This window comes from Silene latifolia, chromosome 2 (genome assembly GCF_048544455.1).
Source record: "Silene latifolia isolate original U9 population chromosome 2, ASM4854445v1, whole genome shotgun sequence".
Taxonomy (NCBI): Eukaryota; Viridiplantae; Streptophyta; class Magnoliopsida; order Caryophyllales; family Caryophyllaceae; genus Silene; species Silene latifolia.
In genome coordinates, this window is record NC_133527.1 from 35,440,250 (window position 1) to 35,464,829 (window position 24,580).

Consider the following 24,580-nt stretch of genomic DNA (forward strand, 5'->3'; position numbering starts at 1 on the left):
TCATTCAACAAAAGAAAAGCATCAACTAAAAATAAATTAAACATACATGACACAATTCCTTAATTATGTTGATTAATTTATCCAAACCACCTATTTAAATTATCAAATTAAGTGACAATTCCTCAATTAATCACATTAATTTCAATCTTAATTTATATTAAACTTGTAATATGAATTCAATCCGTCAAAATTTTAAACTGCTTTAAAATAATTAGGTATCTTAAAATTGTGAACCGTTTCACAACAATTAATCATACATTGGAAATGTAATGTATAATTAATATTAGCCAAAACAAACAAAAACAAAATCCATTTTTTTATGTGTCTCGGCTAAAACAGTAAAAAAAATTTTTTTTTTTTTTTAAATTCTTTTTCACGGTTGAAAATAAAATAACTAAACAACCCGTTTTTTTTTTATACATTCGGTAATTGCAAAAACAAGGTTTTTTTCCGGTCATAACAGCAAAACAAAAAAAACAGTTTTTTTTTATACACTGTTCACGGTGAACAGTAACAGAAAACAAAAAAAAAAACTTTTGCATTTGACATAATGCCCTAATTTGCAAAAACATTAAGATGAACAAAAATCGTTTATAGATGCTATTAGAACGAGATTAGCATATGAATTAATGAAACATGATTAATGTATATGCCAAAACTATATAGCAAAAACAAATTTTTTTATCATCAACATTACGATTTCATTTACAATTTAACTTAATCCGAATTAAATCAAAGTATCTACAAGTTCATTTTATTATCATCTTAACTGATTAAAACAATAATATGTATGAATCAAATGGAAATCAAAACAACAATAACCCAAAAAAAACAGAAAAATAAACGGCAAAAAAATTTTTACTCGGCAAAAAAATTTTTTCAGCCGCACCATTTTTTTTCTTTTTTTTTTGAAACCCTAATGTTGTTAACACACAATTTTATGAAAATCATCAAAATTAAAATTCGTGGCCTTGGCTCTGATACCACTTGTGGGATTCATCTGTATGCATCCCTTTAAATTTAAGGATTATAACGAATTTATCATGATGAAAGCATGTCATAAATTAAATTGCATAAACAAAAGGGGGTAAAGAGATGACGAAATAACCTTCGGTCCTAGCTTATATGGCCTATGAACAATATCGCAATGATATTCTCCTATCAGTTGCACCCAAGATGATAAGAGACATGCACTTGTTCTTTTGTTAGAATCGATCCCCAAATCAACAGATTAATTTTAGGTTTTTTTGTGTTTTTCCGATGAGAGGAGGCAAGAATTGGGAAAAAGAATCTTAGGTCAGAAAAATTCTCCCTTCTCCTCTTCTTATAACCGAAAAAGAGAAGTACATAGGGAGATTTCTCATCTCCTAATTTCGGCCCATATACCGAGATAATAAGGAGTTTTAATTCCTTATTTTAGGTTTCCAAAAATGTATAAAATGTGTTAAATATAAATTGTCATCTAGTGAGGATCGATCCCACAACCTCTTGGTTTAAGTACCCTCACTATTACCACTATGACACATTCATCTTGTTGATTAAATATAACTGATTACATTTAAGTACGAATTAACAAATTAATTCGTCCAAGCTAACATTACATACATTTAATTAAATATAACTTATTATATTCAATTTACGAATTGACAATTAATTCGTCTCAACTAATATTATTTAATCATCATTAAATAATTGTCTCATCAACACATTGACTAACTGTTTAGTCATATAAGGCATCAATGTGATTACATTTCAATAACCACATCTCTCAAACACATCCTATAGGTGTGACCTTTAGAAACCAGTTGATCACCGCCATCTGTATGATAATAACGTCAAGCTTTCTAGTAAGCCAACCGTTATTAGGTAATCGTTAATCAACTGATAAAATACGAAGTATACCCTTGTGAACCTGTAAGTGATTTACAAATGTTATCACACTAATTTGTGGAGGACACAAGCTCCAACAATACGCTCTGGCAAGTTAGAGGCAGTGGTTATACGCTCTAACGGAGTTCGCTCTAGTCGTATGCTTTGTTGCTAGCATTATGCCTTATGTTGCTGTGGATTGTGTGTTACCGTATTCGCTATACTTTAATGCTAGCATTGTGCCTTAAGTTTTTATGGGTCGTGTATTTCTTTGGTTGTAAGTATACATGGTCTAGTTGTTGCATATGATCTAGGTTTGCATGATTTTTTCCGTTTAAGATTGATTAAGTCTTTGTAAGCTGTATTGGGTTTTCATGAGTATAAATGATCTCACATGTTTACTGGTTTTGCATTTCAATTGTTAATGAATGTTGGTTATATTCAATTGTTGTAAACATGACTGGGAGAGCATCTAGTTACTCTCGACTGATTGTCGACCCCCTTCTCAGGTTGTTCAGGTTGAACGCTTGCTGCTGTTTGGATGATGTTGTTTGGGATACATCGAGGGGCGAGATGAATAATAAGTTAGGATTTTGTTTTATGTTTTAAGAACCCATTGAATAATGTAATAGTTTGGTTTTGCGTTTAGTAGCAAACTGGATTGGTCAGGTGTTTCCGCCACCTTGACCCTTTTATCAGTATCGTACTCTGATATTTACTTTATATTACGTTTTTCCTTTGTTTTATAATCCGGGTTGTTACATAAGGGATGACTAGTTGATCACATAGGCAGGCTGTGTGAGACACTCTGTCGAGCAGTGACCGCTTATAGAGTTCTGGTAATTTTTATAAAGCCCGGTCGTGGCGAGAGCTACTATAGTATTCTTATGAGTCGATTCTTTGACTAGAGACTGTTCGCCCAAGGTGGCACAGTTTCTAAGTGACTTTCATTTATGCTCTACGACTTTCGTTACTGAGGTCAAATTGGCATATTTTGGGTCATGATGAGCTGTGGCTATTCGAAGGGAATAGTGCGATAGGAATTGTCCACCCCCTTCTCAGGGTTATCTAGAATCTCAGGGCCAGTCGAGGAGCAGTGAACTGAAAATGCGTGGCCACGATCAGAAGGTATCTACGGTAGATAATTCCGGTCAGACAGTTACTCTCCAGATCGACGAAACTACTCAAGATATGATCAAATGCAAGTACGACCTGCAAGACACCTTGCATTGAGTGGGAGATAGTAATAGTATAAGAGAATTGGTGACACAGACTTGTCTCGGACAAGTGGGAGATTGTTGAAGTATGTGTCCTCAACAGTAGTGCAATCACATGATTAAAAATCATAATTAAATCTCATAATAATAATACGTAAGGATGATTCATTATATAGTCAACTGATCAACATTAATCGGTAATGATTGGCTAACTAGAGTTTGACATTACTGTCATTTGACGGTGGTGGTCAGTTGATCCCTTAAGGTCACACCTATAGGACGATTCCCAAACTGAACAGTTAATTAATCGTATATTGATACGGATTAATTAAATCCTTAATTTGAACAAATTTATTTTATAAGAGAGAGTTATATATCTTATTGTAATGTGATTATATAAGATTCAATTTAGTAATTAATTTGTTATATTACTAAAATTGATTAATGTTTATGAAACATTTGAGATAGGAATAATTGGTTAGTTATAAATTATAATTACAAAATGTTGTAGATTATATTAAATAGGCTGAATGTGACCCATTTTATACACATGTAATTGTGAATTACTTGTTAATTTGTTAAATATAATTTATTTAAATATATAATGATATTTAATTTGTTAAATATGCATTATTATGCCTAATGACATATTACTTGATACTGTCATTTTGTACCAAAAATAAACCTAATTAAAACTAACAAAGAAGCTAGTGATAAGCAGGGTCGATCTCCATAGGGAGGCAAGATATCTGTTAAGAGTCCGTCTATTTGGTCACAAATGGGGGTTTCGATTTTGGTTTCTAACTAATAAAAGATTAAAGGAAAGAGCTGTAAAGAAAGAGCAATAAAAGGTAGAAAATATGAATAAGGTGATCAAATAAGAGAAAGCATGCCAGGATTTCGGTTCACCATGGTATGTAGTATATCGACTCAGCTGCAAATAGCCTAAACAATCTACTGTGAGACGGATTCAGGAAAGGTCCTTCCGGTCCACTTTTTATCCTAGATTTCCACTAACTTAACTTCCATCCTCATTAGGGTAGTATAATGTTCATAGCAGGTCTATTTAGTCCAATCTTCCGATCTAGGAGTAAATTTAACCAGATTAAAGGCAACTTAGAAGCGTGCACTCAACTAAGTTGATGTTACAGTTAAATTGCCATGGGTACAGATTCTCGCAAATAAATCATCTAGTCTATTCGCTACATCGTCACAATCCTACCATGGATTTTCTAATCCCGACATAAAAGAAATTAGCTACTCGTATTACTAGTGATGTCAACAATAATAATAATGAACATACTAATCGAAGGCATGATAAGATAACCATAATTATGCATAAACTAAATTAGGGCAGAAATAATTAAGAGAAGAAAATAAGAATTAAAGCAAGAAACAATGAGATTAAGATTAATAAGAGAAGAAAGATTACAATCTCTAGCAATCCGGCGTAAAGAACAAATCTACTAGCACGAGATTAAAGGAAAAGAATTCAACACTAGAAGTATGAAAGAGAGATTAAGAGACTTCTTAGATGATAAAAAGCGTACTTAATAACCTAATTAATGAAAGCTTAAATGGGCAAAACAAAGTCTTTAACGAAATAAGTCGAACACGGGTTAATTAAGCCTGTGTAATACCAAAACCTTTCGATCGAGTGATATAAAACCACTCGATCGAGGACTTCATCAACTAACCCTCTCGATCGAGTAAAAATCCTTCTCGATCGAGGAAACCCAAATTCCGGCATTTCGATCGAGTAAAGTAAAGTACTCGATCGAACTCTTCTATCCTCCAAACCACTCGATCGAACCAAAATGCTTTTCGATCGAGTGCCTTTCTTCAAGATCCGCTTCTAAATCGCCATTGACTGCTTCGTTGACCACCCTTCACGCACTTCAAGGCATGATTCTCCCTCTAACATTCTCGTCTCCTCAATATGCATGCTAAATAGGATGAAAAGTGTACAGTTTCACCACTTTTAGGTTCATTTCTGCAATTCAGACAAAACAAACCAAAGTAGCCAATTTGGGACATTTTGCAATACATAATGGTATAAAAATGCATAGAAATACGTGCAAAATAAGACTAAAAAGGTTATATAAAATGAACGTATCAAATCTCCCCAAACCGAACCTTTTCTCATCCTCGAGTAAACTAAATGCAAACTAATTGAACGAAAATGAAAACTCAAAGCTAGCTATAACTTGTCTACTTGAACCAATTTAATGCAACAGATATCAACAGTCATAGCTACAGCAGTCAATACGCAAACGAATTATAAGATGTCCATAAATAAAGCTGACCTATCGACCTTGCAAGACCAACAAAATCGGACTCTAACGTGGTCATTCTTCTCTCATGAAGCAATGGGTTAATTATATATGTATAAGAGAGAAAGAGAAACAGTCACTCACTTAAACTGCGACCTTCATAAAATGCATGCAACAAAAATGATAGACGATTCAAGTACTATGCATACACTCCAACCAACAATGTCCATCACAGCCGAGGGCTTACAAAAAGTATAGGAATAGTGAGGTTCAGGTCAAAAAAGGCAAAATAAGTTATGGGAGTGTGAAGGTAATCGTCAAGCTAGTTCCTGAACAAGACATTATAAGAACGTCCGAATCTCAACTGACTGAAAATAAAGCTCAAGTGCCCTTCATGGCACATATTTCACTAACCAAATACACTATCTCCTCAAAAATATATGAATAAGAACAGAGGAGTAGACCGCCACAAACTTCCCTTTTTTAGAACGGTCTCATTTTCAATTCCAACCAACTTTTTCAATTTTTTCTTTTTCTTCCTTCTTTCTTTTTCACGTTGACACGGCTATCGTGTACCCTGTCAAAGATAATACCTAGCGGTCTCAACTAAAATGTAGCAGAGGCAGTCGAGTATCGAATCCACAGGGAGGTAATGCAATTATCAGTCGCTAATTCTAATCCTAAGGTAACAATTGAAGGGTTGTTTGAATTGGGTTCTAAACTACGAGATTTTAAGAAAAGAGAAATAAAGACAAGAACAATAAAAGCAGGAAAATAAGATTAAACTATCAGATAAAGAGGGACATGTCAGGATTTCGGTTCACTGCGGTAGTCCAGTGACTCAGCTGTAAATGACTCAGACGAATTAATGTAATACGGATGTTGAAAGGTCCTTTCGGTCCACTTTCTATCCTAAAATACCACTAACTTAACTTTCATCCTCATTAGGGTAGTCTATTGTTCATAGCAGGCCTATTTAGTCCAATCTTTCGATCCAGGAATAATTTTAGCCAGATTAAAGGGTGACATAGAAGCGTGCACTCAACTAAGTCGAATAAATACAATCAAATTGCTATGGTGACAGAGTCTTACAATCAATTCATCTAATTCATTTACTACGTCGTCGCATTTCTACCGCAGATCCCCTAATCCCAACATGAAAGGGGTTTAGCTACTCATATCGCTAATTAAACTAACAGCAATTAGATTCCCAGCAATAAACATTATGAAATAGACAATAAATTGCATAAAAGTAAATTAGGGTAAAGAAGTAATTGCAAAGAAACGAGGAATTAAAGCAACAAACGATTAATTATTAATAGGGGAAGAGAAAGAAATTAAAATCCAAGCGAATCCGGCGTAAAGAATACAAAATCTGAGTGAAAATAATCCCAAAGCAAGGTTACAGTGAAGAGGAATAATGTACGTAACAAAGTTTAACAGTCAAGAGTTTTGATAATCTGAAAGATGATCCTAATTAACCTAGTAAAGCGTGCTTAAATAGCAAAATAGACAAAGTTTAGCGAAATAATCAAAACACGGGCTGATTAAGGCCCAAAACCGTCAAAACCACTCGATCGAGTGGATTAAAACCACTCGATCGACCAACTCCTCAGGAAAACCTACTCGATCGACCGGAAAGCTACTCGATTGAGTAGATGGTCTTTCTGCAGTCTAAGGATCGAGTGGAAAACCACTCGATCGACCAATCTGGGAAGTGAAAACCACTCGATCGAGTGGTAGAACTGCTTGATCGAGTTCTTCGACTTCATTTCAGCTCAAGTCCGCGCCTAAATGCCTCGTAATGCATGCCACGATGCTTCCAAATGCAGTATCTCTCTCTGGAACAATCCCGTCTCCTCTAAATGCATGCAAAAAGGGCGAAAAAGGGTACGATTCCACTACTTTCACGTTCATTTCTACAAAATTGACAAAACGAACCAAAGTAGCCAATTCGGGGCAAAATACCATAAAAATAGTATAAAAAAGGATAGAAATACGTGCTGAAATAGGCTAAAAAGACTATAAATTAGGCACGTATCAAATCTCCCCAAACCAAACCTTTACTCGCCCTCGAGTAAACTCAAAACTAAACTAATGGAACGGAAATGATAACTCAGAGCTAGCTTAACTTGTCTACTTGAACCAATTTAGTGCAACAAAAACTAACAGTTAAAGCTAAATAGTCAATACGCAAACGAATTATAAGCTGTTCAGAAATATAGCCGACCTATCGACCTTGCAAGACCAACAAAACTAGACTCTCTCGTGGTCACTCTTCTCTCATGAAGCAAAGGGTGAATGTTATATGTAAAAGAGAGAAGAAAAGACAGTCACTCACCTAACTGCGACCTACATAGCATGCATGCACCAAAAATGAAAGACAATTCAAGTACTAATGCACACACTCCAACCAATAATGTCCGTCACAGCCGAGGGCTTGCAAATAATTTGGGAATAGTGAGGTTCAGGTGAGGAAGGCAAAACATGTTATGGAAATGTGGAGGTAAAAGCGTCAAGCTAGTTCCTAACAGGACCATAATGAAACCATCCGAATCTCAACTGACTAAAAGACTAAGTACGAGTGCCCTTCATTTGGCACAAAGCTCACTAAACTCAAACACAATCTCCTCAAAAATATAGAATAAGAGTGGAGGAGTCAGACGGTCCTAAACTTCCCTTTTTTAATACCGTCTGAAAGAACTAACTGAAACAAATCAACCTTTTCCGATTGTACATCTTCAAACATCTTCTCAACTCAGACAAGAGGAGGAGCACGTCTGTTTCCTCCTTTTTCACAATTTTATTTTTTTTCTTTCTTTCTCCTATTCACGTTCCAGCCTCTTTTTTTCTTTTTTTCTTTTTTTCTTTTTTTTTCACTTTCACGTTTTCTCTTTTTTTTTTTCTTTTCCTCCTTCGTTCTCAAATTACACCAACTCCAAAACAAGAAGTACGGGCCAAAAATGCGACGGAAAAACGTACTGCAAAAGAACATACTAACTAGCTCGACTAGGCAGGCTTAGTTTGGGATGTAGCTAATGGGTCAAAAGGCAAGTTTTGGCTAATGTGGAGCTAAATGGGTGAGAAATATAAGGAAAGGGGATTTGCAAGCACCTCCCTGCATGTGACACCAACCACAAACCCGAATATGTGTATTTGACGAGAAATTGAATGTCATGAATGTGCAAAAATGATAAACATGCTATGCAAGGAGTACTACTCTCAAAATTCCTAATGAATTGGTCGTGAATGTCACCAGTTATGGCTCTAAAAACTCAGAATTTTAAGTAGTTTGCCAATTTATAGGTCAAGTCTAAACAGTCAGCTATATTTGAACAGAAATTCGTAGATTATGCGTATGACAAAGCTAATAACTATCAATAAAAGTGCAAGGCTCAAGCAAAAAGACAAGTTATAGGGCATTATCATCATGGGAATCTACCGTTCCGACTCAACCTATATGCAAAAATAAACGTGAAATTTTTCCAATTTTTCTAATTTTTTTTTCTGGATTTTTGATTTTTATGAAAATAAACAACAATGCAAGCTGAAAAATAAACGTGAATGCAGAAACAAATGCAGATGCAGACTCAAAAGGATGCAATATAACCTCCCCAAACCAAAACGGACAACGCCCTCGTTGTCCTCCAGCATACACCAGCAGAAATATGGGGGAACGGGAATATACAATCTATAAGAAAAATAAAGACAATAAATAAAGGAGACAAAATAAAAGAGAAAGAAATACATACAATATACGAACTTCCCCAAACCAGCCAAAAAACTGGGGAAGTGAGTAGACCAGTAGCTACTCGTCAGCGTTGTCGCCGCTGCTGTCTCCATCTCCATCCACCCGGTACTCCGGGTCTTGCTCCTCCTCTCTCCTCCTCCGCTCCTCAGCGCGAGCTCTCTCCACCGCCAGCTCTGGGTCCTCGTCCTCCTCCTCGTCAGTAACCGGGTACCCCTCAGCTGGGTACATGAAGAAGGAAGGGTGTGGCCAACCCTCTGGGATCGGTCTGTGTCGCCGTAAGTGGTACTCGTACAGAGGGTGTAAGGTGAGAGCCAAATCCCTCTCCATACGAGCCTGACGCTCTGCAAGCTCAATCAACAAACCGTAAACTGCGCCCCCTTGGTCCTGGACCGCGGGTGCTACAAAGGGAGGAGGTGGTCAAAAAGTACAGCTCAGTCTGGTCAGTGGGAGGTGGAGTAGGAGTGGTAGTAGTAGTGGGAGTAGGGGTCGGATCGGGAGTAGCCGTGGAAGGCTGGGTACTCCCTGAAGGTGTGGACCCCTCTCCAGTCTCAAGTTGCCGCTTCTTGGCGGCGGGTGCACCAGGAGGTGGATGTGGTTGAGACTGTAGTGGAAGGTGAAGTAGAGGCAGTGGTGGCAGACGGTGGCCCTTTACCACAGTAGGTAAGCCTCAAGACGGGGGAGACTGTCACAAGGTAGGTCAACAGACAAGGAGCCGTCAATCTTCCAAGTCCGGTGGTCTGGGGTCAGCCAATGCTGAGAGAGCATGGCATCCAGACTCAGTAACCTCTCTCCCGGGAGGTACTGCAGGTCACGTGGCCAGGTGGGGAAGAGGGAGTGGGCAAGAATGGTGGCTATGCCACCGCAGGTAATGGTTCCCGTCTCCTTAAGCCCCTGGTCGTGGAGGTACTGGGCGGTCAAGTAAGCTATGTTGAAGGTAAACGGACCTTCACTGTCGATGTTCAGGTAACCGCCCAGGATAGAGAGCTCGGTGTTGGTCATGTTATTCGGCTCCTTTCGGCCGAAAATAGAGCTCCCCATCAGTCTAAGGAAACAACGGACGGGGGAAAGGTGGACTTGATGGAGCTTTCGCCCCTGAAAGGTGGTCTGGGCCAAACACCGCAAAAGCTGACGATTGACCTTCCTCGGGGCAGCAGTCATGCCCGTAGAAGAAAGGCCAAGTAACCTACCAAACTCCGCTAGGGTCATCGGGAAAGCCCGGTTAAACAACCGGAAGGACACCGAAGGACTGTCGGGGTTAGTATCGTAGGCCCCTGAGGAGAAGGTAAAGGAACTGAGAAACTCGAGACTCAGCTCTAAAAACGTATGGCCGCTCATGGTGATGAGCCCAGGCATCCCCGTAACCCGTAGTAGGTCACAAGCTGACTCGTAAATGCCGAGTCTATCTAGTGCCAATTTATCCAGAAATCGGGAAGGTACATGTACACACTGTAGCAGGTTATAAAATTTTGTAGGATGTAAAGGGTTGACGAATAATACCTGCGGATAGTCTGGGTGAGAATCGAGGGAGTCGTCTCCTCGAAACGTGACTCTGCCAGAAGTAGAGGCAGAAGCAGCAGCTGTAGAAGTGCTAGGAGCGGGAGTAGAGGTAACAGGAGCTGGCGTAGCTCGAGACTGTCTACAACCCCGGCCTCTGTAACGTAAGGCGGAAGCCCGCTCTCTGACGGTGTAAGGAACCAAGGCAGCTCTGAAGGCAGCTGCGGCTGCTGGTGAGTCCGCCACAGGTGTAAAGGTGGTGGCTGGTGTACATGTAGTGGCTGCTGGGGCCACCACTGAAAAGGAACTAGCAGCAGTGCTAGCTGGGGTGGTGACCGTAGAGGAAGTGGCAGCCTGAACTGAGCTAGCAGCTGGACTTGCTGGAGTAAAAACCGTCCCTGCAGCTGAAACTAGAAACACAGGGGCTGCAGTGGTAACTAAAGTGGGGACAGTGGCAACAGCAGGGGCCACTGTCTCGGACAGAGACGGACTAGAGGATGAACTAGTGGAGGGTAAAGAACTAGAATCCATCCTGCAAACATAGGGTAAGGGATATGAGAGGAAAACACTGGTTAACAGAGGCTAAAACAATAGAAAATCAGCATGTGAAACCATACACTCCCCTACCAGTCGAAAATTTCGACCTACAACATACAATTTCCAACAATTCCTCGGAAATTTCGAATCACAGTAGGCAAACAACGATAGGGAAACGGGAATAGCAATTAACAACAGTGGCAGGTAACAACTGAGGTTAATTAAAGCAATGCAGCATATAATGTGACACCCCCATACTCCGAGTGCCTTACCAGGACCACTCAGGTATGAAGACGCCACCATCTCGGTCGCCCGAGGTATGATAATCAAATAGACAAAACAGAAACAACGTTTAATATAAATAGTTTAATGAATAAATACAATCCTCAAACCAAACCAAAGTACGATACATTATTCCAAACTATCTATTATCAACTGAAATGGAAATAAATGCTAAACTACAGCGGAAGACTCTATCGTCATGTCGTGACCATCCCAGCTATCCCAGTACTCATCGCTATACCTGCTCAATATCTGCTCACCATCCCCGAATGGATCACCGCAGGTTTACAAAACAACACTGGGGTCAGTACTAATCACACAATCAATATAGATAACAATAATAAGACAAACAGACAGCTGAACTGTCACACACACACACACACCACCAACTCCCATCATCTCAATCCGACCGTCCACTTTGGACAGCCCCGCCGATGGGGGACCGCAGCCGTTCCCACCTAAGCCCCGCTCATCGTACGAGCGATAACCCTGTCCCATTAATGTACACATCCCCTTCCGTGGCGGGTTCCACGAAGGGCGAAACTAGGGCGTGAAGTCACTCCCGCAAGCGACCCCACTCAGCCGAGAACGCATCTCGAGAACCACAGACAACCAATCACAATTACAATCACAATCACAATCATCATATCAACAACTAACTACAGCACATCACCAATATCCCATTATGGGATTAATACTGAGTAGGAAATCTTACCTGGAAAGCACAACAAGCAGACGGTATCTACAGCTGTCTCAAAACGCCTCTTCTACGAATCCTCCTCCTAACACATAACACATAAAGACTACCAATTACTTACTACTCATAAAACCCCCAAACCCTAAGTTAGGGTTTGACCAAACCTAGAAAAACATTATAAAAATTATGCTAGAAGCTTACCCTCGATGCAAGGAACTCAACGATACAAACTACGACACGAACTAACTGTCTGAACTCCGGGAATTGCTAAGAACGCGATTAGGAAGATGAAGTGGCTGCTTTCTTTCTTAAACAGGTTTTAGGTTTTGTAAAAGTGAATTAAAACAATGACGATTATGTTTAAATACCTTAATCGCATAATTAACAAAACCCGAGAAAAACTCCCCGTAAACCGGACACTCGATCGAGTACCCAAGGTACTCGATCGAGTACCCCCATACTCGATCGAGTACCCCAGCTACTCGATCGAGTACCCAACAGGTCAAAAACTATTTTATTTCGCAACTTACCCTTACTCGACAGAGTAAGGGCTACTCGATAGAGTACCCCAAGACATATAAATACGGAGTATTACATATAAACTGTCTGACAGTCGAAAAGTTCGACTGAGAAGCCCTAATCGCGAAATTTCTCACAAAATTTGAATTAAACATGCTAAGCATTGACAGGGGTGTGATAACAGTCTGAAACAGCAGCAAGTTAGCAAAAAGGAAGCTAGCTTAGACAGATGATAGCAGCAAAAACCCATCTGACAGTCGAAATTTTCGACTGTCCTCAGCCCATATCACAAAAATCATGTAAAATTCGAAAAAGTCATGTGATAAATAGCGAGGAATTAGGATTAATCATCACGCAAGAAGAATAAGGGCAATAAACTCAATTAAAGTCGAAAAATCGACCAACAATGGATATTCAAACCCTAATTTCGACTTTCACCTTACAAAATTCCAAATAGTCGAAATGAAAATGCAAAGAAGGTGAAGGGAACACTTACTTGATGAAAAGGATCCTACAATAGCAATTAATCATCAAGGAAACAAGCAAAACAAGCGATTTTTCAGTCGAAAAAATAGCAAACCCTAGACCCTCTTTAAAATCGTGAAAACGAACACAAATTAAGGGAAAATTATAGGGCTTTGGAAGATCAATTAGCAAGGAAGAGATTGTAGGTGGCGGATTTGGAGATTTGGGCAAGAAAATGGGGATTTGGGGACAAATTTTATCGCACAAGGGGGGAGGGTTAGACGAAATTAGGGGATGAAGTAAATTAGAAATAGGAATAAAAGAGTTTAAGGTAGAAAAACTCCCGTGTCCTGTTCATTTCACTCGATCGAGTGGTTTTAAACCGCTCGATCGAGTACTGTTGATGCTACTGTTGCTCGATCGAGGAGAATTCATTCGATCGAGAAGTCCCACTTATTGCTTTGCTCGATCGACTGGTGAAAGTACTCGGTCGACCAAATTTTCACTCGATCGAGTACAGAAAGTACTCGATCGAGGACTTTTCTTGCGTAAGCTCTTGAATTTCGTCTTTTCTTCCTTGGGATGCGTAAAACTTCCCCAAACCTGCATAAAAACACATGCAAAAATTTCCCAAATTACCAAATACGCAAAAAAACAATCTATAGACTTACGTCTACGCTAAAAACTGTCTAAAACTAATTGTCCTAATTAAAAGCAAAAAAAAATTCAAAAGAAATTCAAAAATTATCTATTACAAAGTGTTACACGGGGTATTTCCCCGCTCAATTCCCAACAAATTTCAGTAGCCCCTCGGTGGGCTCCTGACTGGAGGACGTCACCTCAGCAACATTGACTGTCCTCTTTATCTTCCATGAGCATGAATTATCACTTGAAACGGTAGGAAGGGAGTAGTTCACATCCACGTAAGCGCGAACCTTCCTCATCCTTGCTCCTTTATTTCCAGGTGTAGCGTCATCATCTCCTTTTTGCTCTCAGTCTGAGGCGGAGGGTTAACAATAGCAGCACAATTCTCCAAATTTTCATCTGGAGTGTCAATACTAGGATCAATAGAAGAGAGAGCATTGCAAGGCTAGGCTTGCATGGGAGCTCTCCGGAACTTAGACTGATGAAAAATCAGCTCCTCGTCCCCTACCTGAAAGGTCAAAGTCTTTCCCCCGACGTCTATTACTGCACGGGCAGTACACAAAAATGGTCTCCCTAAAATGATAGGGGTGTATGCATCTTCGGGGATGTCTAAGACAACAAAATCAACGGGAATAAAGAACTTCCCGATCTAGACAGGTACGTCTTCTACTACACCTAGTGGCCGTGATAGACTACGGTCGGCCATCTGGACAGTCATGTTGGTACAACTCAGCTTTGTCAAACCAAATCTCTTAGCCAGAGATAACGGTAAGACACTCACGCTAGCGCCTAAATCGCATAGCGCGTTATCAATCAAATGCATACCGATATGACACGGAATTGAAAAACTACCCGGGTCTGATTGCTTAGGAGGTAACTTATTTTGAAACAGAGCTGACCCCACCTCAGTCAAAGCTACGGTCTCACTATCACTGATGGTCCTCTTACGCGATAAAATTTCTTTCATAAACTTTAAATAAGAGGGTACCTTTGTCAGCAATTCAGTGAACGGCACGGTGCCTTCCAAGCTTTTCAGAAGTTCGACAAATTTGCCGAATTGTTGATTGGCCTTTGTATTCTGTAGCCGCCTCGGGAAGGGAACCGTGATAGGTATCTCGAGTCCCTTATTTCTCGCTTCCAATGTATCTTCCGGTGCAAGTTCTGTATCTTTTGGATGCTTCTTACCTCTCGAACGAGGTCTTTCTGGTGATTCCTCGCTTAAACGAGCACTAGCAGGCTCTAGAATAAGCTTCCCGTCATTAAAACTACTCGATCGACCAATTTCTTCATTCGATCAAGCAGTTTCTCCTTCAAAATCAGTCGATCGAGTAAAATTCCCACTCGATCGATCAACTTCAATTTCTGTATCACTCGATCGAGCAGTTATTCTACTCGATCGACCAGTCTGTTCTTCCTGTTCACTCGATCGAGTGGAAAAACCACTCGATCGAGCACTTTCATCTCCAGTTCTGCTCGATCGAACACCAGATTTCAGTCGATCGAGCAATTGCTTTGTCGTGAGCTCTTTCTTCTCGACAGAACACTGTTCATCACCAGTTACAGCCCTCCTCGGGTCTGATTTCGACACTTCCGGTCCCTCATAAGAAAGACCGCTTCTCAATTCTATCAGATTGACCGTCTCATGTGGATTCTTCTCATTTTGAGTCGGTAAATGTCCCTGCCTTCTTGTGGATTGATTCGCGGCTAGTTGGGCAACTTGAGTTTCAAGTGCCTTAATAGACGCGACCTTCTGTTGATCACTTGAGGTTCTTTGTTGATCACTCAGCTGAAGCTGCTTTGTAAGGGCTTGCATCATGGACTTAAGCTCACCAATTTCACTCACCCCACCGGAATATGATGCACCATGGTTAGGAGGATTGAAAGATGGAGGATTCTGATAGCCTTGTTGATTCTTGTGTGCAGGGATATATGGCTGCTGCTGGTTCGGAGGAGGAGTAGGATTGAGCAAATTTTGGCTTGTCCACCTCAAATTGGGATGGACATTTGGCTCATAATAAGTGTTGTTCTGCCTATAATGTTGAAAGGCAGCACAAGACTCAAAAGGACTAGGACAATTCTCTGAAACATGTCCCTCAGCTCCACATCTTTTGCAGACGAAAGGACCGTCTGACACAACATTGACGTGATAAATCCCTCCTTTTGAAGCTCCTCCCAATTCGTACTTATCAAATCTCGTAGTGAGAGCTTCAAGTGCAGCTACAGAAGGAGATTCAGAACTCCTCCTTTGATTCCCTCTGGAGTTCCCATACTCAGCTTTATGGATGGCTAAGTCATCAATGATCTTCCACCCCTTAGTCTCTCCCATATTCTCAGCAAATCGGCCACTAGCTGCAGCATCCAAGATAGCCCTCTGATCGTCATACAACCCGTTATAGAACTGATTGCATAGACTCCACTTTTTGAAACCATGGTGCGGAATGGTTCGCACCAACTTCTTGAAACGGACCCATGCCTCATGAAAGTTCTCATCAGGGCCCTGTTTAAAGCTCGTGATCTGATCTCTAATGGCATTAGTCTTCGAAGCAGAAAAGTACTTTTTGTAAAATGCTAAAGCCAGCGAATTCCAGCCGGTTATTCCATGAGCTTCCCGGTCCAGATCCCTATACCACTCCCTTGCAGCATCGCGGAGTAAGAAAATAAACATGGTTTCTTTTATCTGATCCGGGGTTACGCCAGTAGGTGGAGGTACGAAACAGCAATAATCGATAAAGGTCTCCATGTGCTTAGCTGCATCTTCATTTGCAGCTCCCCCAAATTGGTTTCTCTCAACCAAATTGATATAAGATGGCTTCGGCTCGAATTTTCTTGCCTCCCCTGGTAATATAAATCCCTTATAGAGATTTGCGGCTGTCGGCTCAGAATGACTGGCAATAGTTGCTTCTTCAGCCATTTCTAGAAAGTCTGGAGAAGTGACTGTCTCAGCTGATGAATTGGAAATAGGAGATGAAGGTGGATCCTCCTCAAACAAAGCGTTCTCGTAGTAACTAGACAAAGTACTCGGCTCTTCCTCTGTCGGCAATACCCTTTGTGATCACCTCAACTCGCGCAAAGATTTCTCAAGCTCAGGATTATAAGGCAATAATTCACCACCCTGTGATCTGCGCATAAGAGGAAACTACAAACAGGATATAAGAATAGTCTAAGGAACGGATGTCCCTTAAACTGAAAAGGACTAAAAATAAAACAACAAATAAATTAAACAATTGCCTCCCCGACAACGGCGCCAAAATTTGACACGGCTATCGTGTACCCTGTCAAAGATAAAACCTAACGGTCTCAACTAAAATGTAGCAGAGGCAGTCGAGTATCGAATCCACAGGGAGGTAATGCAATTATCAGTCGCTAATTCTAATCTTAAGGTAACAATTGGGGGTTGTTTGAATTGGGTTCTAAACTACGAGATTTAAAGAAAAGAGAAATAAAGACAAGAACAATAAAAGCAGGAAAGTAAGATTAAACTATCAGATAGAGAGGGACATGTCAGGATTTCGGTTCACTGCGGTAGTCCAGTGACTCAGCTGTAAATGACTCAGACGAATTAATGTAAGACGGATGTTGAAAGGTCCTTTCGGTCCACTTTCTATCCTAAAATACCACTAACTTAACTTTCATCCTCATTAGGGAAGTCTACTGTTCATAGCAGGCCTATTTAGTCCAATCTTTCAATCCAGGATTAATTTTAGCCAGATTAAAGGGTGACATAGAAGCGTGCACTCAACTAAGTCGAATAAATACAATCAAATTGCTATGGTGACAGAGTCTTACAATCAATTCATCTAATTCATTTACTACGTCGTCGCATTTCTACCGCAGATCCCCTAATCCCAACATGAAAGGGGTTTAGCTACTCATATCGCTAATTAAACTAACAGCAATAAGACTCCCAGCAATAAACATTATAAAATAGCAATAAATTGCATAAAAGTAAATTAGGGTAAAGAAGTAATTGCAAAGAAACGAGGAATAAAAGCAACAATCGATTAATTCTTAATAAGGGAAGAGAAAGGAATTACAATCCAAGCGAATCCGGCGTAAAGAATACAAAATCCGAGTGAAAATAATCCCAAAGCAAGGTTACAGTGAAGAGGAATAATGTACGTAACAAAGTTTAACAGTCAAGAATTTTGATAATCCGAAAGATCATCCTAATTAATCTAGTAAAGCGTGCTTAAATAGCAAAATAGACAAAGTTTAGCGAAATAATCAAAACACGGGCTGATTAAGGCCCAAAACCGTCAAAACCACTCGATCGAGTGGATTAAAACCACTCGATCGACCAACTCCTCGGGCAAACCTACTCGATCGACTGGAAAGCTACTCGATCGAGTAGATGGTCTTTCTGCAATCTAAGGATCGAGTTGAAAACCACTCGATCGACCAATCTGGGACGTGAAAACCACTCGATCGAGTGGTAAAACTGCTCGATCAAGTTCTTCGACTTCATTTCTGCTCAAGTCCGCGCCTAAATGCCTCGTAATGCGTGCCACGATGCTTCCAAATGCAGTATCTCTCTCTGGAACAATCCCGTCTCCTCTAAATGCATGCAAAAAGGACGAAAAAGTGTACGATTCCACTACTTTCACGTTCATTTCTACAAAATTGACAAAACGAACCAAAGTAGCCAATTCGGGGCAAAATACCATAAAAATAGTATAAAAAAGCATAGAAATACGTGCTGAAATAGGCTAAAAAGACTATAAATTAGGCACGTGTCACACGTGAATTCAATCTCCTTTTTTTTCATTTTTTTTCTTCTTTTTTTAACTCTTCTTTCACGTCTATTTTTTTTCTTTTCATGTCTTTTTCTTTCATTTTTCATCCTTTCTCCTTCCTCATTTTCCACCAACTTTAACAATAAAAATGGGCCAAACTCGCAATATGGATCAACATAGCACAATTGATACACTAAACTAGCTTAATTGGGCAGGCTTTGTTTTGGGTGTAGCTAATGGGTCAAAAAGGCTAAATTTGGCTTAAGTGGAGGTAAATGAGTAAAAAATATAAGAAAGGGAAATTTGCAAGCACCTCCCTGCATGTGACACCTACCACAAAACCGAATGTATGCAATTGACAAGAAATCGAATGTCATGAATGTGCAAAAATGATAAACATGTTATGCAAGGAGTACTACTCTCAATTCCTATGTAAACCGGTCATGAATGTCACCAGTTATATGGCTCTAAATCTTAGAAATTATAGAGTAGGTTGCCAATTTATCAGGTCAAGTCTACACGGTCAGCTTAATTTGAACAAAAATCGTAGATATGCCTAAGACTCGCCTAATAACTGTCGATATAGTGCAAGGCTCAAGTAAAAATTACAAGTTACAGTGCAATATCATCACGGAAATCAACCGTTATAACTCAACCTATATGCAAAATAAAACGTGAATATTTTATTTATTTTTTGAACTTTTCTAATTTTTTTGATTTTTTATGATTTTTTGAAATAAATGAAAACAATGCAAGCAGGAAAATAGAAACGTGAATGCAAAACAAATGCAAATGAAGACTCAAAGGATGCATTACCTTCCCCAAACCAAAACGGACAACGCCCTCAATGTCCTCTAGCATTCACCAGCAGATATATACGGGGGAACGGGAAAAATACAACCAATAAATGTATGAAAAACAATAAATAAAAAGAAGACAAAAGAAATAAAAGACCAAGAATGTACATACAAAACACGAACTTCCCCAAACCAGCCTGAAAACTGGGGAAGTGAGTAGAGCAGTAGCTACTCGTCAGCCTCGTCCGTCACGTCCTCCACCGTCACAGTGTTGTCCGGGTCTCTCTCCTGCTCTCTCCTCCTCACCTCCTCAGCCTGAATACGCGCCTCCTCCTCCGATTCCTAGAAGCGGACATGGTAGGAGGTGGTCTAAGTAGGAGGTGGTACATGGGTGGAGGTGGAGGTAACATGCCCCTAACAGTGGGCAGGGGAACGAGACGGGGTAGAGTGCTGCAAGGTAGGGTCTCAGACAAGGAACCAGAAATCTTCCATGTCTGGTGGTCGGAAGCAAGCCACAACATGGACAGCATAGCAGGAATGCCTAGGTACCTATCAATATCTATGTACTGTAAGTCACGAGGGAAGACGGGGAATAGAGAACGGGCAAGAAAAGTGGCTATGCCACCGCAAACAATGGTGCCCGTGGTCTTCTCCCCCACAGTGTGAAAGTACTGGGCGGTCAAGTAAGCAATGTTAAGGACGAAAGGTCCCTCACTGTCAATGTTCAGGTACCCACCCAAAATAGAAAGCTCAATGTTGTTCACATTGTTTCGTTCTTTACGGCCAAAGATGGTACTACCCATGAGACACAAGAAATAACGGGTCGGGGGAAGGTGGACCCGAGCGAGCTTGCGCTCCTCGTAAGTATTATGTGCCAAGGTCCTCCACAACTGGCGGATGACCTTCCTAGGGGCGGCAGTGTCACCAGTAAAAGAAAGACCTAAAATAGTACCAAACTCCTCTAAAGTCCAAGAAAAAGTCCGGTTAAATAACCGGAAAGACACGGAAGCAAAGTCGGGTCAGTGGCGTAAGAGCCAGAAGAGAAGGTAAAGGAGTTGAAAAACTCGAGGGTCAGCTCCTTGAAGGTCAAGGCACTCATGGTGACTAGTCCAGATATCCCCGTACCCCTCCAAATCTCAACAACTGGCTTGTAAATACCAAGTCTATCAAGTGACTGACGGCACAAAAATTTTGTAGACAGAAAATCACAGCTAGCTAAATCAAAGAATCGAGTGCGATGAATAGCATTAACAAAGATTACCTCGGGATAGTCGGGGTGCGGGTCAAGCGAATCATCCACTCGGATGGTGACACGGCCAGCAGAGGGCATAGCTCGTCCGCGACCCCGCCCTCTAGTACCTGAAGAAGAAGCACGTCCACTAGCGGGATGAGGTACTAGAGCGGCCCTATAAGCAGCTGTGACAGCTGGTGACCACGCAGCAGGAGTGGTCACCATACTAGAGGTGCTAGCTGTGGTTGCAACAGTAGAAGCACCAGAGACGGAAACAAAAGCGGAGCTAGAAGCAGAGCTAGCTAAAATAGAGACTGAAGCCGAAACAGAGGTAGAAGCGGAGCTAACCGCGACAGAAGCAGAACTAACACTAGCAGCAGAAGTAGTACCAGCAACAACAATAGCTAAAACAGGGGAAGCAATGGTACTAGCAGTCGTAGTGACAGTGCTGGCAGCAGGGACCACCGTCTCAGTCAAGGACGGAATAACAGTCGAACTAGACGAAGGCAGTGAACTACTTTTCATCCTAATCAAGTAAGCAATGGGGGAAAACAATTAATTAAACAAATTAAGCATAAAACCCCCAATTTCAGTCGGGTTTTTTGACTTCAAACATAAACCCTTACCCGAATTATATTATATTGTCGAAATAGAGCAATTAAACAACAAGATAATGAAGGTAAAACTTACTTGATGAAGAAACCCACAAGAAAAGCAAAGGAAACGACCCAAAGTGATGGAAATAGCCGGATTTTCGAGTGAAAACCGTAAACCCTAATTTCCCTAATTGACCGCAAAAAGGACGAAAATAAAAGGGCAAAATAGGGGGCAAATGTCAATATACTAGCAATGTAAACAATGTGGGTGTTGGATTTGGTGTTGGGCAAAGATTATGGAGGTTTTTGGGGTTATATGACGCGAAAGGGATGAATAAATGAAATAAGAAAATGAAAGAATGAAAAATAAGAAGTTTAAGAGTTACTTCCTGCGTGTGAAATTAAATTTCACTCGATCGAGAAGTCTGGCCTGCATTTCACTCGATCGAGTATAATTCCACTCGATCGAGAACTCCCTATTTTTGCCATTTCGATCGAGTAATTGTGAAGCTCTCGATCGAACCTTTTTCCTGTGCATTCCTCTAGATCGAGTACGAAAAGTACTCGATCGAGTTCTTTTCTTCTTGTAATTCATCACAAAGCGACGTTGTCTCCCCAAACCTGCATAAAAACACTCGCAAACATATCCCAAACATACCAAATCACAAAATAACTGTCTATAGTCTTTTCTAGCTAAGCTAATATAGTTTAAAATCTAGCAGTTCTAAAAATGCAAATAAAGAAATTCGACGGAAATTGAAAATTAATTTTTACAATTTGTTACACCGGGGCATTCCCCGCTCAATTCCCAAAACAATTCAGTAGCCCAAAGGAGGGCTTCTGACTGGAGGAGGTCCCTTCAGCGTCCTTGACCGTCCTCTTCGTTCTCCACGAGCTTGAATTTGAACTAGTAGGGGGAGAATAGTTAACATCCACGTATGCACGAACTTTTCTCGTCCCTTTATCTTTCCCATCAGCTTTGACGTTAGGATCCCCGGTTTGATTGACTTTAATTGCAATACAACCTTTGACAGCTCCTGCATCTATTACATCTGTACCTGCAGCAAGGAAAATAGACGAATGTTCCTCCTTTTTGCTCTCAGTCTGAGGCGGAGGGGTCACAACTAAAGCACAAAATTCCACATTTTCAGCTGAAGTGTCAGTATGGGAGTCAGTAGAGGAGAGGGCATTGCAAGGTTGAGCTGGCATGGGAGCCCTAGGAGAATTAGATTGATGGAAAATAAATTCTTCGTCTCCTACCTGGAATGTGAGTGTCTTACCCCCGACATCGATCACTGCGCAAGCACTAAATAAAAATGGTCTCCCTAAAATAATAGGGGTGTGAGTGTCCTCGGGAATATCAAGCACTACGAAGTCAATGGAAATAAAGAATCTCCCGATTTTGAAAGGTATGTCTTCTATTACTCCTAACGGCCGTGATATACTACGGTCGGCCATCTGTACGGTCATGTTTGTGCAATTAATTTTGGTCAAACCAAGTCTCTTTGCAAGAGACAAAGGTAAGACGCTCACGCTAGCACCAATATCGCATAGCGCGTTATCAATCAAATGGGTACCTACGTGACATGGAATCGAGAAACTACCCGGGTCTGACTGTTTAGGTGGCAACTTATTTTGAACTAGGGCAGTTCCTACCTCAATTAAAGCTACCGTCTCATGATCGTTTATGTGCCTCTTACGCGACCAAATTTCTTTCATAAACTTTAAGTAAGAGGGTACCTGAGTCAGCAACTCGGCGAACGGAACAATAACCTGTAGGCTTTTCAGGAGCTCGGCAAATTTTCCGAACTGTAGATTGGCTTTAGTGCTCTGTAATCGCCTCGGGAAGGGCACGGTAATAGGAATCTCAAGCCCTTTGTTTCTCTCTTCTAACGTCTCAGCAGGTTTAAGCTCTTTTTCACTCGATCGAGACTTTTTTCCTCTCGATCAAGTCCTTCCAGGCGAAATTTCACTCGATTGAGTAATAACAACCTCTTAATCGAGTTCCTCAATACGCACAGTGTTCGATCGAGGTATATTTTCACTCGATCGAACAGTTTCTTCAATATTTTCACTCGATCGAGTTGTTTGGTCCTCTCGATCGATCCCTTGATTATCCAGACTACTCGATCGGCCAAAAATTCCTTTCGATCGAGTAATTTCAGCATCATTTCTATTTGATCGACCACTAGAAATCTGTCGATCGAGTATATTCTTCGTGGTGAGCTTATTTTCAGCGACAAATGATTGTTCATCATCATTAACGACCTTCCTCGGGTATGAAATGTCCTTATCAGCAGAAAATTTTGGTCCTTCATAAGAATGACCACTTCGCAAATTAATTAAGTTTACCATCTCATGTGGATTCTTCTCAGATTTGGACGACAATTGACCCTATGTCCTCGTGGACTGGTTCACAGCTAACTGAGCAACTTGGGTTTCAAGTGACTTGATTGAAGCTTCTTTTTGTTGGTCACTCATATGCCATTGCTTTGTCAACGACTGAAGCATTGTCTTTAACTTAGCTAGCTCACTTACCTCACTTGAAGATTATGCTCCTTGATTCGATGGAGGTAAAGAAGGAGGCTTTTGGAAGCCTTGTTGAGCCTTGTGAGGAGGGACATATGGCTGCTACTGCTGCGGTGGAGGAGTGGGATTAAGAAAATTTTGACTTGTCCACCTGAAATTGGGATGGACTGCCCCTTGATTGTTGTAATGAGAACCTCCTCCTTTCCTATATTGCTGAAAGGCAAGGACTTGCTCGTTCTCAGTAAGACAGTCAATATCAATATGGCCGTCATCGCTTCTGCACCTCTCACAAGTGACAGTTTCCTGTCTAGTCAACAGATGAACCGTCTGTTGATCTCCAGCAGATTGCAGCTCAAATCTATCAAACCGAGCATTCATGGCTTCCAGCTGAGCCACGACTCCCTTATCAACCGAATGGATCATTCGAATACCGTCCCGTGGGTTCCCATATTCAGCACAATGGGTCGCCATCTCCTCAATAAAGCCCCATCCCTTGTCATCATCAATATTCTTTTGAAATCTTTTGTTGGATGAGGCGTCAAGAATAGCTTTGTGGTCATCGTACAACCCATTATAGAACTGGTTGTACAAGAACCACTGATCAAAACCATGGTGTGGAAGAGACCTCACCATCTTCTTGAACCGATACCAAGCTTCATAAAAAGTCTCATCAGGTGCCTGCTTGAAACTAGTAATCTTACCCCTCAGCTGATTAGTGCGTTGTGGAGGGAAATATCTTTTGTAGAAGGCAAGTGCGAGAGTCTCCCAGTTGGTGATACCAACACCTGTCCAGTTAAGATCAGTCAGCCATGTTAGAAATCTATATCTCATTACTTAACATATTCATATATGTGATGAATTAATTTAGTCATAAAATTAAAAATTGATCTTATGCATGCAAATACAAATAAATAAGGAGAAGAAATCGTTTTTCTCACATTAAAA

The 24,580-nt window shown here is 40.6% G+C and overlaps 2 non-coding genes across 2 annotated transcripts; both read left to right on the plus strand.

Moving 5' to 3' along the window:
- The first annotated feature begins 16,172 nt into the window (after positions 1–16,172).
- LOC141645138 (small nucleolar RNA R71) lies at positions 16,173–16,279 on the plus strand. The gene has a single exon (XR_012544725.1). It is a non-coding gene; the product is annotated as a small nucleolar RNA R71 (small nucleolar RNA).
- Positions 16,280–24,239: 7,960 nt separating this feature from the next.
- On the plus strand, positions 24,240–24,345 carry LOC141645056 (small nucleolar RNA R71). Its single transcript, XR_012544650.1, has one exon. It is a non-coding gene; the product is annotated as a small nucleolar RNA R71 (small nucleolar RNA).
- Positions 24,346–24,580: the final 235 nt, after the last annotated feature.